Source organism: Plectropomus leopardus, chromosome 12 (genome assembly GCF_008729295.1).
Source record: "Plectropomus leopardus isolate mb chromosome 12, YSFRI_Pleo_2.0, whole genome shotgun sequence".
NCBI classification, from domain to species: Eukaryota; Metazoa; Chordata; class Actinopteri; order Perciformes; family Serranidae; genus Plectropomus; species Plectropomus leopardus.
Window position 1 is genome coordinate 33,824,338 of NC_056474.1, and position 17,152 is coordinate 33,841,489.

At 40.0% G+C, this 17,152-nt stretch overlaps 1 pseudogene; it reads left to right on the forward strand.

Moving 5' to 3' along the window:
• LOC121951860 overlaps positions 1–17,152 on the forward strand; it is a 71,304-nt pseudogene that overhangs the window by 14,215 nt on the left and 39,937 nt on the right.

Here is a 17,152-nt window from a genome sequence, read left to right on the forward strand (position 1 = left end):
TGAGAGGTCAAAAGACTAGAAAAGCACTGTACAAGTGCAGTCCATTTACCATTTACCATTTAATCTGAAGATCAGTCAACATGTCTAAGTATCCCAGGGCAAGACACTAAACCCCAAATTGCTCCTAGTAGCTGTTCTTTTGATGTGGGAGTGCACAAGAGTGTTATATTCTGCAGTGTTAAATTAACTAGCAAATGGCACCCTTTACTCTGCATGAATGTGTGTGAATGGATAAATGTGACTCGTAGTGTGAAAGCCCTTTGTGTGGTCGAATGACTAGAAAAGCGCAATAGAAGTGCAGGTCCATTTACCATTTCTACTGATCTTGTACATGTTAATCCACTTAGGTTTTGACAACAGTCTGTCCAGGTTCATAATGCACTGTCTGAAATGCTGTTTCTGGTGTTTGGAGAAATTCATACGCTACATGAACCAAAATGCTTATATTATGGTGAGTATTGGTTTTTAGCAAGAATAGTATTGAACACCAGCTATCCTCTGTTCATTTCATCAACAACCTTATTCTACTGTGCTTTTTTTCCTCTTCTTCAACAGATGGCTATCTATGGTAAGAACATTTGTACCTCAGCCAGAGAAGCCTTCTTCCTGCTGATGAGGAACATGGTCAGGTAAGGATGCTCAGCACTTGTCACGCTTGCTCAGTAGTGTTTTTATTCTCTCTGGGTCTTTAAAATTTTGGTGTTGATAGTTGATTTGTGTGAATAATTTTTGTGAAGTCATTACAGACTATGAGAGAGGTTGTTTATGATTACACCATGTTCACACAGGTCATATAGACAAGGCTATGCAGAATACAGCATATAGTCAGTCATTTAGGACCCTTCACCGTTATCTCTGGTTGTGAATATAAGCAGCTGCTGGGAACCTTTAGGTTAAAACTTTAAAAATGGTTGTAAGAAATAATTAATAATGTTTAAAATTGCTGTAAATTGTATGAAATAATATGTTTACATTTACATTAAATCACCGCTGGGCAAATATGTTTTAGGAGAACTAAGAGATTGTTTTCCATGAAGCGTCATCTGTTTTCAGATAAAGCTGATCACAGCTGGACCAACTGTCAGTCTGTGTTTGTGTCACATGTGCACTTCTATTCAAGACTCTACATAACATAAACTGAGCTCTAGCAAAGCCATCTAACTAATAAACTAATTACAAATGGATCACAACAATATAGCATTAAATCAATATATCTTGATATGACAAAAGACAGCCCTGCTAACCTGTTGTCACGCCAAGTCAGTTTTATCTATGCAGCACATAATCACAAATCACAATTTGCCTTAGGGAGCTTTTACAGTGTACATCCTTTTGTCCTTTGACTCTTGCGGTGGTCAAGGAAAAACTCCCCCTGAAAAACCTTTAATAGGGATACAGCTGAATAGCTGAGGAGGGATCTCTCTTCCAGGATGGACAGACGTGCAATAGAAGAACAATAAAATTACAGTGGTATGTGACTGAATGACACATAGAAAAGGGAGAGAGGGGGAGAGATGCACAAGAGCTACAATAGCTTGTATTAGAAATAGCTGTTACATCGGCATAAATTTGGCAGCAGACCCCAGGACAGTTTTCTGGTAGGTCATTGATATACATGTTAATAGCAATGGATGGTCCTTAGACTGATCACTGGGGTATCCCAATGATACCGGCACGAAGGATGGGCTTTCCCCTATTAACTCCTACACATTGCACTATTCCCTTAAGGAATAGTCAGACATGAAGAAGTGGTATTCGGTAAGTTTGTGTTGCCTCCTTAACTTTGCAGTCTGAAGGGCAACTGGTGTTCTGTTCTCTCAATGTGTGGTGATATGATAAAGAATAGAAGAGGTACACATGTTGAGCTGATGTTATTTTCACAACAGGAAGGTTTATTATTCCTCTATCTATGAACATACTTTAGGTATCATTCATTAAATGGAAACAAATGGCCTTCAGGTTCAGTTCCATTTACAAAACATGGCCATAATATCCTTGAGCTAGGACATTTATCCATAAACAGTATTACAATAGATTTTCAGAAACACGTTCCCTTGAAAGGTAAATACATAATAATGAACTTGCATTCCCTTTTAATTGTATTCAAAAACTGAATTTTTTTCAACCTTTTTTAACAGTTTTTACAGTATCAGTATATTAAACCATATGTAATGTATTTCAATGTAACCTCTGCTACTAGTGTTTTATTCTGTTTCAGTTTATTTTCAAACAACACATTTTCACCTTTACATTTTTAAAGAACAGACTAAATAAAGGGTGTAAAGCTCCTTTAACGGCGCTTTCCTTAGGTTTTCACATAAGCAACCATAGATTATTCACCAAAATAGCTTACAATGTAACATTTTTGGTCTTGGCATTAAACCACAAAAATATCCATAAGCTACACATATTAACAAGAAAAATAACAATGCATGAAACCTGTTTCATACATGTGTTCAGTGAATTAAGTTCAAAAGTGAAATCACTAGTTTCAGTTGTTTTTTGGTTAACTTTCCACACACTCACGACTTCATTTTATCCAAGTCTGCTAGCATTAGCATTAGTTAGCATGCAGTCATAAGTCACTGTTTACACACATTTCTACTCACAAAACGTTTTATTTACCAACTTGTGCAAACAATCTTATAAGTAACTTTTTCTACTGTTAAAGTCTGCAATATATGAGTGCATTTACTAACCTGTGATAAAGAACAGAAGAGGCACATGTTGAGCTGATGTTATCTTCACAACAGGAAGGTTTATTCTTCCTCTGTGCCAAACTGCTAGCGCCACAGTGTTTGAATGTGGAATAGCGCTGTAGTAACTGAAACTGCAATAAAACCACAAAAGTTATTAAGTCAGAGTAAATAAATATTAATTAAAGCTGCAAGCAGTGATGGACAGACCCTCGCACCCCCACACAAGTGGGGCTGTCCTGATCGTTAATTATAGTAAAAGTCGGAATATGCACACAGAGAGTTTGAACCACTGAGTGAGATATTTCACATGGTGTAGTATTATCCTATGACGACTAGGTGGCAGTGGAAAACATAAAATCTAAGTCATCCTGCTCTACATCATTTGTAGACCAAAGCATGTTAATTCCATGTAAATCAAACGATAATTGTGTTACAAGGTATACTTCCTGTTGCCAGTATTTGGCGCATTGAGTACCATTGTTAACTGACATTTTGATGTGTTCAGGGCTGCAACCTGATCACACCCGTAAAAAAATTGGGGCTAATTGGTTAATGCAAACTGAGGTTACAGTAGCTTCTTGTTTGGTGGTGAATATTGCATTGCCACAGCAACGGCATTGATTAAAAACATATTATCTTCACAAGGAAGCATCATGGAGGTCTTGAATTAGCTTTTGTCACCAAGTTTGAGATGAATGTGGTCAACCTGTAAGGGGATGCACCTAAAAATATAAATCATGTGACTTCCTATTTCTCGTAGGTGGCAGTATGCTGATAAGTCAAATGAGCCATGCAGATGTGATCAGATTGGACAATATCTGACTAAATTACTACAACTTCCTGTTTCATGGCGAAACATCAAATTTTCAAACCTAGCCACACCCACATGGTACAACAAAAAATCAGAAACTGAATAATTGGATTTCCCATGATCTTTCATTTCAGTGAAAGTCAGAACAAGCAGGCGGAGAGTTTCGATCCTTCAATTAGATATTTCATGTTGGCTAATACTTACTGTGGCCACTAGGTGGCGCTAGAGACCACCAGAAAAATGTAGATCATCTTGGTCTTCATCATTTGTATACCAAACCATGTAAATGTCATGAAAATCAAGTATAGTTTTGTTAAGAGGCTTACTTTCTTTTTCCAGTTGGTGGCGCTGTGAATATCATACTTAATTTGACAGTTTGTTCAGGGCTGCACCTTGATGGCACCTGTAACATTTGGGGCCAATCTGTTGATGCAAAGTTAAGTTACAACAACTTCGTGTTTGGTGATGAAGACCATGTTGCCATGGCAACGATGTTCATAAAAAACCTCTGAAATTACAAGCAGGCATCATCAAGGTCTCAAAGCTTTTCTTACCAAGTTTTGGCTGAATATGGTCAACCTGTAAGGAGGTGTACATCAAAATATAAAACTGTCTCCAGTAGGTGGTGCTATCATGATAACTAAATTGAGCTGTGCAGATGTGTTCAGGCCAGGACTCTTATCAAGCATGAGAAGTTTTGGTCAGATCGGACGATGTTTGGGTGAGATATAACAACTTCTTGTTTCATGGCGAAACATCAAAGTTGGAAACTAAGCCAAACCCACATGGTGTGACGAAAACTCACTTTTTTAAATCAGTTGTTATGTCACAGGTCTTAGTGTCTTAGAAACCACACTTGAAGTCAATTTGGTGAAATCTGTAGAGATATACATCAAAGAAGAACACGTGATTTGCATGTCATTTCCTGTGACCAGTAAGAGGTGCTATAAGTAATGGTAACAGTTGTCATGTAGATGTGTTCAGGGCAAGACTGTCATCAAACGTGAAGTTTGGTGCAGATTGGACCATGTCACTCAGTTATAAACTACTTCCTGGTTAATGGCAAGGCATGGAAATATTTGGCCCAGTAACGGATACACGGTGTGACGAAAACTCACAAATGTAATAACTTTTGATGTCCCAGGCCTTCTGAGAGGATGTTGAAATTTTGAAGTCAATCAGGTGAAATCTGTAGGAGAAGATCGAAAAATTGCAAAAAATAGCCAAAAATACACCAAAATTGCAATTTCAATTCAAAGTAGCTGACTTCCTGTTGGGTTTAGAGTATGGGTCCAAGAGGCTTTTTTATAGGTCTTGGGCTGTTTCACATGCCTCCCCAGTTCCGTATCCCTAGGTGAAATCTACCACAGGGTCTGCTTCATTGAAATCTGTAGGGGGCCCTACAGAGCCATTTTGGCACATCAGTGCAAAAAAAAAAAAAAAAAATCATATCAGATGTCACATTTGAGAATTTCTGATGTGTGTGCCACGTTTGGTGAGTTTTGCACAAGTTTGGGAACAGCATTTGATGAAAACTCAAAAGTTTAATTTCTGTGCATCATGAAGGTCTTTACAGTATTCTAATTGAATATGAGGCTAATTGAGATAACCTGTTACAGGGGGAAAATCAAAGAGTAAAAAAAGTAACTTCCTGCTACCAATAGATGGCACTATGACTATGATTCAAAATTGCACTGCAGATGTCTTCAGGTGTAGACTCTTATTAAATCTGTGAAATTTTGTCAAGATCTGACCATCTGGGGTGAAGTTACAACAGTTTTTGATGTCATGTCGAAACATTGAAATTGTCCACCCCACCACGGTAACGCCTTTCAACAAAAACTCACAATATTCATTTTCAAGCATAATCGATGTCTTAAAGATTTTTTGAAACCATTTTGAGATCAATCCAGTCAACCTGCTAGGAGCTGGACGTCTTAGTGTAAAACCTTTCTTGTGCCAATAGGTGGCGCTCTCATTGTTGCTTAAAATTGTCATATAGATGTGTTCAGGCTGGGACTTCTATCAAACGTGAAGTTTAAGGCAGATAGGACCATTCACATCAGAGTTACATACCACTTCCTTTTAGTGGTTCATAGCAGGACATGAAAATTAGATGCCTCATACAGATCACACGGTGTGATGAAAACGATTAATGATTTGAATAACTTTTGCTGTCAAAGGTCTTATTAAGGTAGCCATAGCATTTAAAGTCAATCTGTCCTGTCAAGTTCTAAAAATTACAACCCCTTAAAATGGCCAAAAATACACCAAAATTAAAACTTCAAATCAAAATGGCTGACTTCCTGTTGGTTTTATGGTATGGCCCCAAGAGAATTTTTTGTAGGTCTTGGGGTGTTACACAGGTAAAACTTGCCGTGGGGGCTGCTTCATTGAAAATCAGTAGGGGGCATCACTGATGCATTTTTTTCCCACCCACGCACAAGACCATTAAAATATCAAACTTTTCACAAGACCTGATAATAATGCAAAGTTTCATGACTTTTGGAATATGATAAAGCCCTCAAAAAGGCAATTCATTTGACAGAAAAATAATCATATCATTAAAGCTGCAAGCAGCGATGAACGGCTACGCAACTCGGGGTAACTGACGTGACTCCAACTGCCCCGATCTTTAATTGTAGTGAAAGTCAGAAAATGCATGCAGAAAGTTTGGACCATTGATTGAGATATTTCACACAGTGTAGTACTTCCTAAAACCACAAGGTGGCGCTGGAGACAACACAAAATCTAAGTCATCCTAGTCTACATCATGTTAAGACCAATGTAAATTGCATGTAGATTAAATGATGATATTGTTACATGGCATTCTTCCTGTTGTCAGTAGGTGGTGCATTGAGTATCACATGTTGATGTGTTCAGGGCTGCAACCTGTTCACACCTGTAAAATTTGGGGCCAATCGGTTATAGCAAATGAAGTTACAGAAGCTTCCTTTTTCGTGGCGAATACTACATTGCCACGGCAATGTTTGAAAACATATGATCTTCACAAGGAGGCATCATGAAGGACTTTAAGCAGCTTTTGTTACCAAGTTTGAGATGAATGTGGTTGTGGTGGCAATATGCTGGTAAGTCAAATGAACCAAGCAGATATGATCAGGTTGGGACTCTCATCAAGTATGAGAACTCTGGAGCAGATTGGACAATGTCTGACTGAGTTACTACAACTTCCTGTTTCAAGTCGAAACATCGAAGTTGAAAATGTAGCCACACCCACATGATATGATCAGAACAAGCAGGCAGATAGTTTCAGTCCTTCAGTTAGATATTTTAAATGGGGTAATACTTCCTGTGGCCACTAGGTGGAGGTAGAGACCACACAAAATGTAAGTCATCTTGGTCTACATAATTTGTACATGTGAATCAAAGTATAGATTTGTTAAGAGGCTTACTTGGCATGGCCAAACATCAAAGTTGGAAACCAAGCAACGCCCACAGTGTGACGAAAACTCAATTTTTTAAATCAGTTGTTGTGTTACAGGTCTTAGTGTCTTAGAAACCACATTTGAAGTCAATTGTGTGAAATCTGTAGGAGATATACATCACAGAAGAACGTGATTTTTCATGTAATTTCCTGTGGCCAGTCGGAGGCACTATAAGAAATGGTAATGCTTATCATGTAGATGTGTTCAGGGTGGGACTGTTATCCAACATGTGAAGTTTGGTGAAGATTGGTTGATCGTTTCTGAAACCACCAAAATATGAATCTGCCAGGCCAGACAAGTGTACCAAGATTCATGAGTTTTTGAGCATGTTAAGACCTCCAAAAATGCGATTCATTGGAGAGAAAAATGATATTAACTCCTTGCATTCCAAGAGGGTCCTCACTACGTTTGGGCCCTAATAAATAATAATAATTACTTGTTCTGTCTGTCCTAAAACAAGTGAATCCTGGGGTATTTATTTTATCTGATGGTATATCACAGTTGAGCCAACTCTCAGTAAGACATATAATTTTCAGGCTAGAGTCAGTAAGTAGGGTTTATTTCTGGTCAATTTCGGGTAAAATTCTTCAGATAGGTGAACAACCAGTTTGCCTCAAGTTTTAGTTTCACAGTCCCAAACAACTTTTGCATGGTTCACAGTTTGAAAATAAAAGTATATGGGGTGCCAATCGTAAAGCTATGCACTCTGAAAGTAACATTAACATAGAAACATTTCTCCACATTTAGGTTTAAAACCTAATTAAAAAGAGGTGTGAATTTTTCAGTCACTTTTAATCACATTAAGAGCAATATTTGCAAACTTTGTCCGATTTTTTCTTGATAAAAATTAAATTTTTGTTTAATTAAATCTAAATGTTACATGTTATATCTAAATCAAAGATGATTAATCCCCGTGAAATTTAAGTGTTAACTGACAACTTGTTGTCTGACATAAAAACACAAGCCATATTGGCAAGGCGTTGAAAGAACAATAGAAAACATTTAAACAACAAAGCTACATAAGAAACAGTTGAGACGTTGCTCAACTGAAGAGCTGCTGGAGGAGGGCTTAAAAAAAACTCCAGTCATATTGCACAGACCCAAGCTATATTTCAATCATATTGCACAGTCTTACACCAAATTGCACTGTCCTACTAGGTGCTCTCGTAGAGCTGCCCTGTGCCGCCCTTAGTCTGGAGCACTCCCTTATCCCTGAAGCGAGTTGTAGTGCCTGTTCGCTTTGGAAATAAAATATTCTCTCAATCTGTCTATTGCGCAACTTTGTGAAAGTTGCCTGCCGCTGACCTCACTCTGCTGCCTCACGATGACCACCTGCAGAGGATGCACTTCATTGACCATAATGGTCTGCAGTTTGCTGCGCATCCTTTCTCTGCCATTTTTTTCAGATTTTCCAGCCTGAGACCAACCACTTAGACTGCCCGCTTCACAAGCTTATCCAGTATTTGTGCGTCATTGCTTTTGACATTGCCACCCCAGCACACAATTGTGTAGAACAGGACACTGGCAACTGCTGACAGATAAAACAGCTGCAGGAGCCTCCTGCAGATGTTAAAAGAGCGTAGCCTCCATAGGCTGTAGAGCCGTCTCTGCCCCCTCTTGTACAGGTTGCTAAAACAGTCCGACCAGTCCATCTTTTTGTTAAGCTGCAGGCCAAGGTGTTTGTATGAATTGTTCCCTTCAATGGAGATTAGTTGGGGCAGTGGGGGAGACCAATGAAAGTTCTAAAACAAACTAGTCTTACAGATTTCTTCTGATCAATTTCACTTCCGGACCACAGTATTCCCTAAAGTTGGTGATGTTATATTGCGACCACTTTTTGATTTCATCAAACGCTGTTGCCGTTTTTGCCATTAGACAGGAAGTTTAAGGATGTGTAAAAGCTCACGAAACATGGTATACACATCAAAAGTTCTAAAATCTGATATTTGATGTTCTTTGTTTAGCTTTGATGTGTCTAGATGGCTCTGGAGCGCCACCCAGAAAATTTTAACGAAGCAGCACCGGCAGGCCGTTTAACCTAGAGCTACGAAACTTGGGGGGAAAAAGCCCAAGACCTACAAAAAAACCTCTTGGAACCATGTGCTAAACCCAACAGAAAGTCCACCAATTTTAATTTTATTTAAATTTTTTGGTAAATTTTTGCAATTTCTGCTAGAGGCCGACTGATTTTTCAATATAACCTTTATTATCACCTGATATAAACCTTATACAGACAAAATGGAGCAAATCAGCTTCGGCTCATGTACAGTCCCTGACAAAAGTCAAAGTCAAAGTCAAAGTCATGTTGATGAAGTCATCAGGAATGTCAAAGAAAGCAGTCTTGCATGACTCCCAGAATTCATCAAGATTCTTTGGCTTCATCTTCTAAGCCTCCAACTGCATCTTACCCCAGACATGCTCAATAATGTTCATGTCTGGTGACTGGGCTGGCCAACTCTGGAGCACCTTGACCTTCTTCGCTTTCAGGAACTTTGATGTTGAGACTGAAGTATGAGAAGGAGCGCCATCCTGCTGCAGAATTTGCCCTCTCTTGTGGTTTGGAAAGTAATGGGCAGCAAGAACTTCTTGATACTTCAGGCTGTTGATGTTACCATCCATTCTGCAGATCTCTCACACACCCCCATACTGGATATAACCCCAAACCATGATTTTTCCTCGCCCAACTTGACCGTTTCCTGGGTAAATCTTGGGTCCATGCGGATTCCAACAGGTCTTCTGCAGTATTTGCGGCGATTGGAATGCAGTTCAATGGATGATTCATCAGAAAAATCAACCTTCTGCCAATTTTCCACTGTCCATACGTTCTATAAGCTGTGGTCCTTGGCAAATGCAACACATTTTTTTTTGTTGTCTTCTGTTAAATGCTGGTTTCTGAGCACTTATTCGGCCATGGAGACCACCGTGTGAGAGAATTCGACAAACTGTTCATGTGGATACGGGGCTTTCTGGTTACCAGTTCTCATGTAGCTCTGCTGCAGTTGAAAAAGGGCTGGCCCTGGAATGTCGAAGCAACAAATGGTCCTCTTGAACAGTTGTCTTACGAAGTCTGCCTGACCTGGGCTTGTCATGAATGCCACCAGTTTCTTCAAATCTTTTTTCTGATCCTCTCCACTTGACGTTTGGATACATTAAAGATGTCTGCCAGCTCAGCAGCAGACTTGGTCTTCAGGCTTTTGATTATCAGCACTTTGCACTGTGGTTAATTCTTTGGCATGTTGTCAGAGGTCAGATTGCACTTTACATGAAGGTCTGATGTGCTTGGGTTCTTTTTATACACACATGGGAATGTGTTAATTACGATATTTGTCACAGGTGCAGCACTAATCTGTGATTGGTTGAATCATTTAAAGACACGACAAGATTTTGTCCTTGCAAAAACAGATGTTATGGGCTTTACCAAGCTGTGACCATCGGGACACTTTTTCACAGTTTCATCTTGCACCCAGTTATTTATGTGAAAGCCCTTGACATTTAAATGAACCATTAAAACAATTGATTGACTAGCAATTAAGTTATATGCCATTTTAAGTTACTATACCCTTATGCAACAAGACTTTTTACAAGAAGTGTATTTTCCCATATGTGCCAAAAGGAAAACTCTGTTCACAGACCATAGAATGCAGGAAATGATGCTGGAGTCTTTAAGAAATAGTTGTATTACATTGTTTATCCAGCAGATAGAGGTCTTACTCCATTGTTTGCCCTTATCTCAGCGCTCTAAAAGTAACAGATTAGAGCAAATACAGCCCTCCAACAATCACACAGGCTGGTTGCTTCCCTTTTTCTTCAGCAGCTCTTTCAGCTGCAGCTTTGACTCTACCTCACACACACATACGCACACAGAGATAGATAGATAAATGAAGGGGGAGACAGAGAGAGAGAGAGAGTCAGAGTTCACTCTTACTCTATTGTTAAACTACTCTCAGCATTCAAGGAACAATGTTGCAGAACAGTGGACGGTGGTGTAGTCAGTCAGAATGTTTTTACGGTAAGCAACATTGAAATACATACTGTTATGTTAAAAAACAGTGGCCTTTTCTTTCTGCAAATGAACAAGATGATCTAAGGTTCCAGGGTACAGGAGAAGAGGAGTACCAACCAGCTGACTTTATTGTATTTAGCAATTTTCCAGACACTCTTAGCGGTATTATATTTAAGCAGCAATGAAAGACACATTTAGGGACTTACATAGATTTTCAGGAAATAGGCGGAATATACTGTCATTTTTTCCCATTTTTGTTGCTATGAGTTAGACCACAACAGCGTTGTAAGTGGCAGATCACAATGCACACACGTGCAACACACACACACCTGCTAAAGTGACTTAGGTTTTCTCCAGTCTTAGCACTACATGGAGGAAGTACTAATTCACTGCTGTGCGCATTGTTGCCCTTTCTCAGAGAGACATGGTCGCATCAGTCAGCGTCCAGCGAGTAGACCCGACTTGCGTGGAAGTGCAAGGGCTCGTTCATCGCTGCTTGCAGCTTTAATTCTTATTATTATTTTGCCGAATATATTGCTTTTTTGAGGGCTTTATCATACTGAAAAACTCATGAAACTTTGCACACTTATGGGGACTGGTGAAAATGTTTGTATTTTGTAGGTGTCGTGTATATGTGTCAAAAAATAAGCTCAGTAGCGCCCCATAAATGTCAGCCCCGGCAAACCATTTCATGTAGAGGAATGAAAATTTGGAGGTACAAAGAACATCCTGAGACAAACAAAAAATCCTCTTGGAGCCATACTCCAAACCCAACAGGAAGTCAGCCATTTTGAACTGAAATGTCATTTTTTGTGATTTCATGGTGATGGAAACAATAGTCCTACAGATTTTAACGGATTGACTTCAGAATTTGTAAATCCCACCTTCAGATGTGGGTAACCCTAGATTGTGACCAGTTGTTTCCATTTTTGTGCAACGGTGTGGAAGTTATGGGGCCAAGAAGTTACATTTCACCACCAAACAGGAAGTAGTTTTTAAAACTTTTGTACATGATCCAAAATGCACAAAACTTCACATGCTTGATAGGAGTCCCACCCTAAACACATCTATATGACAATTTATCAATACTGAGAGCGCCACCTATTGACACAGGAAAGACAAAGTTTTACACTAAGAGGTCTAGCTCCTAGCAGGTTCACTTGATTGATCTTAAAATTGTGTCAAAAAATCATTAAGATGTTGGTGATGATGGAAAATGAATATTGTCCGTTTTTGTTGAACGGTGTTCTCGTTACGCCACAGCGAATTTCGATGTTGCGACATGACATCAAAAATTGCCATAACTTGACCGCAGATGGTCAGATCTTAGTAAAATTGATTGATGAGAGTCCACGCCTGAAGACACTTGCAGTGCCATTTTGAATCACAGTCATAGCGCCACCTAATGGTAACAGGAAGTTACTTTTTTTACACTTTGATTCTTCCTCAAGAGCAGGTTAACCCCAGCGACCTCATACTCAGTCATAATACTGAGAAGACTTTCATGATACACAGAAAAAAAAACTTTTGAATTTTCATCACACGCTGTTGCCATGGTAACACACTATTCACCACAAAACAGAGAGCACTGTTTGAGGGACAAGGCATGCATGAAAACGCACCAAATGTAGCTAGATCCATCAGAAATCCTTAATTATGATATCTGATATGATTTTTTTGCATTGATGTGCGAAAATGGCTCTTGAGCGTCCCCTAGAAAACTTCAACGAAGCAGCTACGAAACTGGAGAAACCTGTTCAAAAGCCCAAGACCAACGAAACAAGCCTCTTGGAGCCATGTCCCAAACCCAACAGGAAGTGCACCATTTTAACTTGAATTTTAATTTAATTTTTTTTTTATTTTAGTGTCTCTTTCGTTAAACACTTCCTACATCCTTCATCGCTGCTTGCAGCTTTAATTAGACTCTTGAAACTGAAGGAATTATTATTAGGGCCCGAACACCAAATGGTGAGTGGACCCTCTTGAAGGGAATTATTAGTATTATTCTTAATATTATTTTTTTTTTCTCTCAAATGAATTGCCTTTTTGAGGGCTTTAACATATTCAAAGATCATGAAACTTTGCAGACTTATCAGGTCTGGTGAAAAATTTGATATTTTAATGGTCTCGTGTGGGTGGGAGGAAATGTGTCAGTTGCACCCCCTACTGATTTTCAACGAAGCAGCCCCCACAGCATGTTTTACCTAGAGCTGTGAAACTTTGGATGCCTGTGCAACATCCCAGAAGTTGTAATTTTGGTGTATTTTTGGCCATTTTTAGGTGTCGTAATCTCAAGAACTTGTCCTCGAGCTTTCATCAGATTGACTTCAAATCAGAGGCGGTCCTGGATAGTTTTGCGCCCTGGGCGAACGCCCCCCCCAAAAAAGTAATCCATTAACATCGTATTATCTAAGCATAATGCCTCAAATTTTAATAGTTGCTAGTTCAGCAAAGCTAAAAACCAAATACAGTCGTCTTCTGTGGCTAAGTAGCAGCATATTAGCAAGAGGATAATAAATAGCGTATAAGCTACTGTTTCATTACGTACAATTAACGTCACTCGACCTGCATACCTTTTATCTTTTGAGCGTTTCTCCTCTTCTTTCCCTTTCTTTCTGAACTGGACATCTGATGGTTTCTTTGGTCTTTTGTCCATGATACACCCTTGACTCAATTTAACATCATCACCTTTTCCCTCCGTCAAACGCCCATGTGGTGATGTTCAGCATATTCCAACATGCTCTTATGTTGAAAGGACTGCAACAAGAAGTAGTTCTGAGCGGAAGCTCTGTATTGTGTATTGAGAGTTATGCAGACGCTTGACGGATTTAATGCGGTCAGACATTAAAGTGAGTTCCAGTAAAAACCTGACAGTTGTGGCAGTTTTTACATTTTCACATAGCGCAATAAATGTAAAAGTATCTATGTTAATTTTATGAATGAAATACAATTTATTTGGAAGCAGCTGGGATCATAACAGGTCAGTCTATCCCTCACCCCCCTCATTGCTTTTCCTCTGAGAGTTAAACTCAACCTGCTCACAACCTCTGCAGCTGTGAGTTGATCGCCCTCCTGTCTCCCTGCTGCCTTTTCTTCTGACGCACACAACCTGTAGACATGACTCTCAGCAGAAAGTTGACATGATAGTAAGGGCGCCCCGCACCTACTCCACTAACATGACATGGAAATGAGCGGTAGAAAACTTGCGATTTTTATTTATTTATTTATTTATTTTGCGGGTGCTCGTGCGCCCCCAAATAGATTGCGCCCTGGGCGGTCGCCCACATTGCCCATAGCAAAAACCGTCCCTGCTTCAAATGTTATGGCTACCTTCATAAAACCTTAGACAGCAAAGGTTATTCAAATCATGACTTTTCATCACACTGTGTGATCTGTATGATGCATCTAATTTGCATGTTCTGCCATGAACCAGGAAGTGAACAGAAAGTGGTATGTAACTCTGCTGTAAATGGTCCAATCTGCCCCAAATTTCACGTTTGATAGGAGTCCCGCCCTAAACACATCTATATGACAATTTTAAGCGATAATGAGAACGCCACCTATTGGCACAAGAAAGGCAAAGTTTTACAGTAAGATGTCCAGCTCCTAGCAGGTTGACGCGATTGATCTCAAAATGGTCTAATGCTTGAAAATGAATATTGAGAGTTTTCGTTGGAAGGCATTACCGAAGTTGGGTGGACAATTTCGATGTTTCAACATGACATCAAAAACTATTGTAACTTCGCCCCAGATGGTCAGATCTGTACAAAATTTCACAGATTTGATAAGAGTCAAGGCCTGAAGACATCTGCAGTGCAATTCTGATGCATTCATGATGCACATAAATTACACTTTTGAGTTTTCATCAAACACTGTTGCCAAAGTTATGCATTATTCGCCAGAAAAATGGAAGCACTTTTGGAGAGGCAAGGCATGCACCAAAACTCACCAAACTTAGCACACACATCAGAAGTCCTAAAATGTGATGTTTGATACGATTTTTTTTGCACTGATGTGCCAAAATGGCTCTATAGCGCCCCCTACAGATTTCAACGAAGCAGCCCCTGCAGTACATTTCACCTAGAGGTACAAAACTTGGGAGGCATGGGAGGCATGGGAGGCCCAAGACCTACAGAAAAGCCTCTTGGACCCATACCCTAAACCCAACAGGAAGTCAGCCATTTTTAATTGATTGTGCAATCTTGGCGTATTTTTGGCTATTTTCAGGTTTCAATCAAGTTTTCGATCTTCTCCTACAGATTTCATCTGATTGACTTCAAATCTGGTGACAAAACCTTTAAGATGTTAATGATGCATCCTTCTGAAGTATAGGTTTACCATGAGTGCTTTTGCCATGGAGACCCAGTGGTGGCAAAAAGAAAGTTGTTGTAGCTTCACTTTGCATCGACCGGTTGGCTCCAGATTTCACAGTTGTGGTCAGGCTGCAGCCCTGAACACATCAACATGTCTTTTAACTACGATACTCACCGAACCACCCACTGGCAAAAGAAAGAACGCCTCATACCACAACTATCCTTTGATTTTCATAAAATTTACATGTTTTAGTCTTCAAATCATGTAGACCAAGATGACGTAGATTTTGTGTGTCCAAAGGAAGTAATTCACCATATGGAATATTTTACCCAAGGGTCCAAAAAGCAAAAAATGGTAAAAACCTCAGGAAGACTGACTGAGGAGGGATATTGCAGGTGTCGATAAGAGTCCCGTGCTTACATTGATAGTGGAGGCATGACTCATAATAATGGCAGTAGAAGGTCATGTCAAGCAGGATCATGACATCTGCGCAACCAAGGCCATGACACAGGTGCCGCTTCAGACGGGACCACAGCAATGGCAAAACCAAGTCCACCTCCAAGGCGAGCCGGAGGTACAGTATCAATGAAGCCACAGCACGAGCACGCCCAAAGGCAGGTTCACAGCATCAGCCCAGCTATCACCATGATCAGGCTCAGCAAAGATTGCAGCCAGGATTCGGGAAAACTAGTAAACAAGGGAGCAATAATGCTCCAGAGGCAACAGAGTTAGTGTAATGCAGTAAATAGACATGAGCGTTTGCAGATGGAGGGAGCAAGAGACAGAAAAAAGAACTGAAAAAAGAAGTGTATCCTAGAAAATTTCCCCGGCAGATTAAAACTATGTCAGCCGAACTAGGGGTGGCTGGCCCAGGCAACCTGAGCCAGCCCTAATTATAAGTTTTATGAAAGAGGAAGGTCTTAAGTCTACCCTTAAAAGTGGAGATGGTGTCTGCCTCCCTGACCAAAGCTGGAAGATGGTTCCATAATAAAGGAGCATGGTAACTGAAGGCTCTGGCTCCCATCCTACATTTGGAGACTTTGGGAACCACGAGTAATCCTGCATTTTCAGAGCGCAGTGATTTTGAGGGTTGATAAGGAACGATGAGCTGCGATGGACAGGATGGAGCCTGACCATTCAGAGCTTTGTAGGTAATAAGAAGGATTTGAAAATTCAATTCGGGATTTTACAGGGAACCAGTGCAAAGAAGCTAAAATAGGAAAAATATGATCCCTTTTCTTGGTTCCCGTTAGTTTGTTGCTGCTCTGACTATGCCATGCCCATTTGTATTTCTGTTCCCAGTTTAGAGGCACTGTGCCATTCCAAATAGACCCAGATGGACCTTCTACTTTCGGTCCAAAAGTACAAACACCCACCCGGAGCGGGTAGCGGTAAGGTCTTGGTGACATCTTGCCGACCGCAGCTAGCCTTTAAGGACCCTCTTCTCTCACCGAAATAAGCATGTGTGTGTTGCGACATCTCCGTGCAGCAACAGAGCAGATGATGGGGTTTTTGAAGTCTCTTTGAGTTCAGCTCTCAGTACCGTTGTAGCTTCTGACTGAATCTGTGTTTTGAAAATTTGTTTCACTTCTGCCTCCCGTTTGTACTTCCAATCTCTGCTTTATTTCACTTTCATGTCTTCTTTTAGTCTGTTACGTTGCAGCTGCTAAACCCAACATTTCTTTATTTTGCAACTTCACAATAAAAGCTTTTACGTAACAAAACTAACAAGGGACTTTTACTGTGAAGGATCTGTAGGAAATGAAAAGTGTTTATCACCTAATTTGCTGCAATTTGTTAGCAGCTAACTAATACTGCAGGAAGGAATATCCACAGAGAGATGAAGAGTTACAGACAGCAGGATTTAACTGCAAACAGT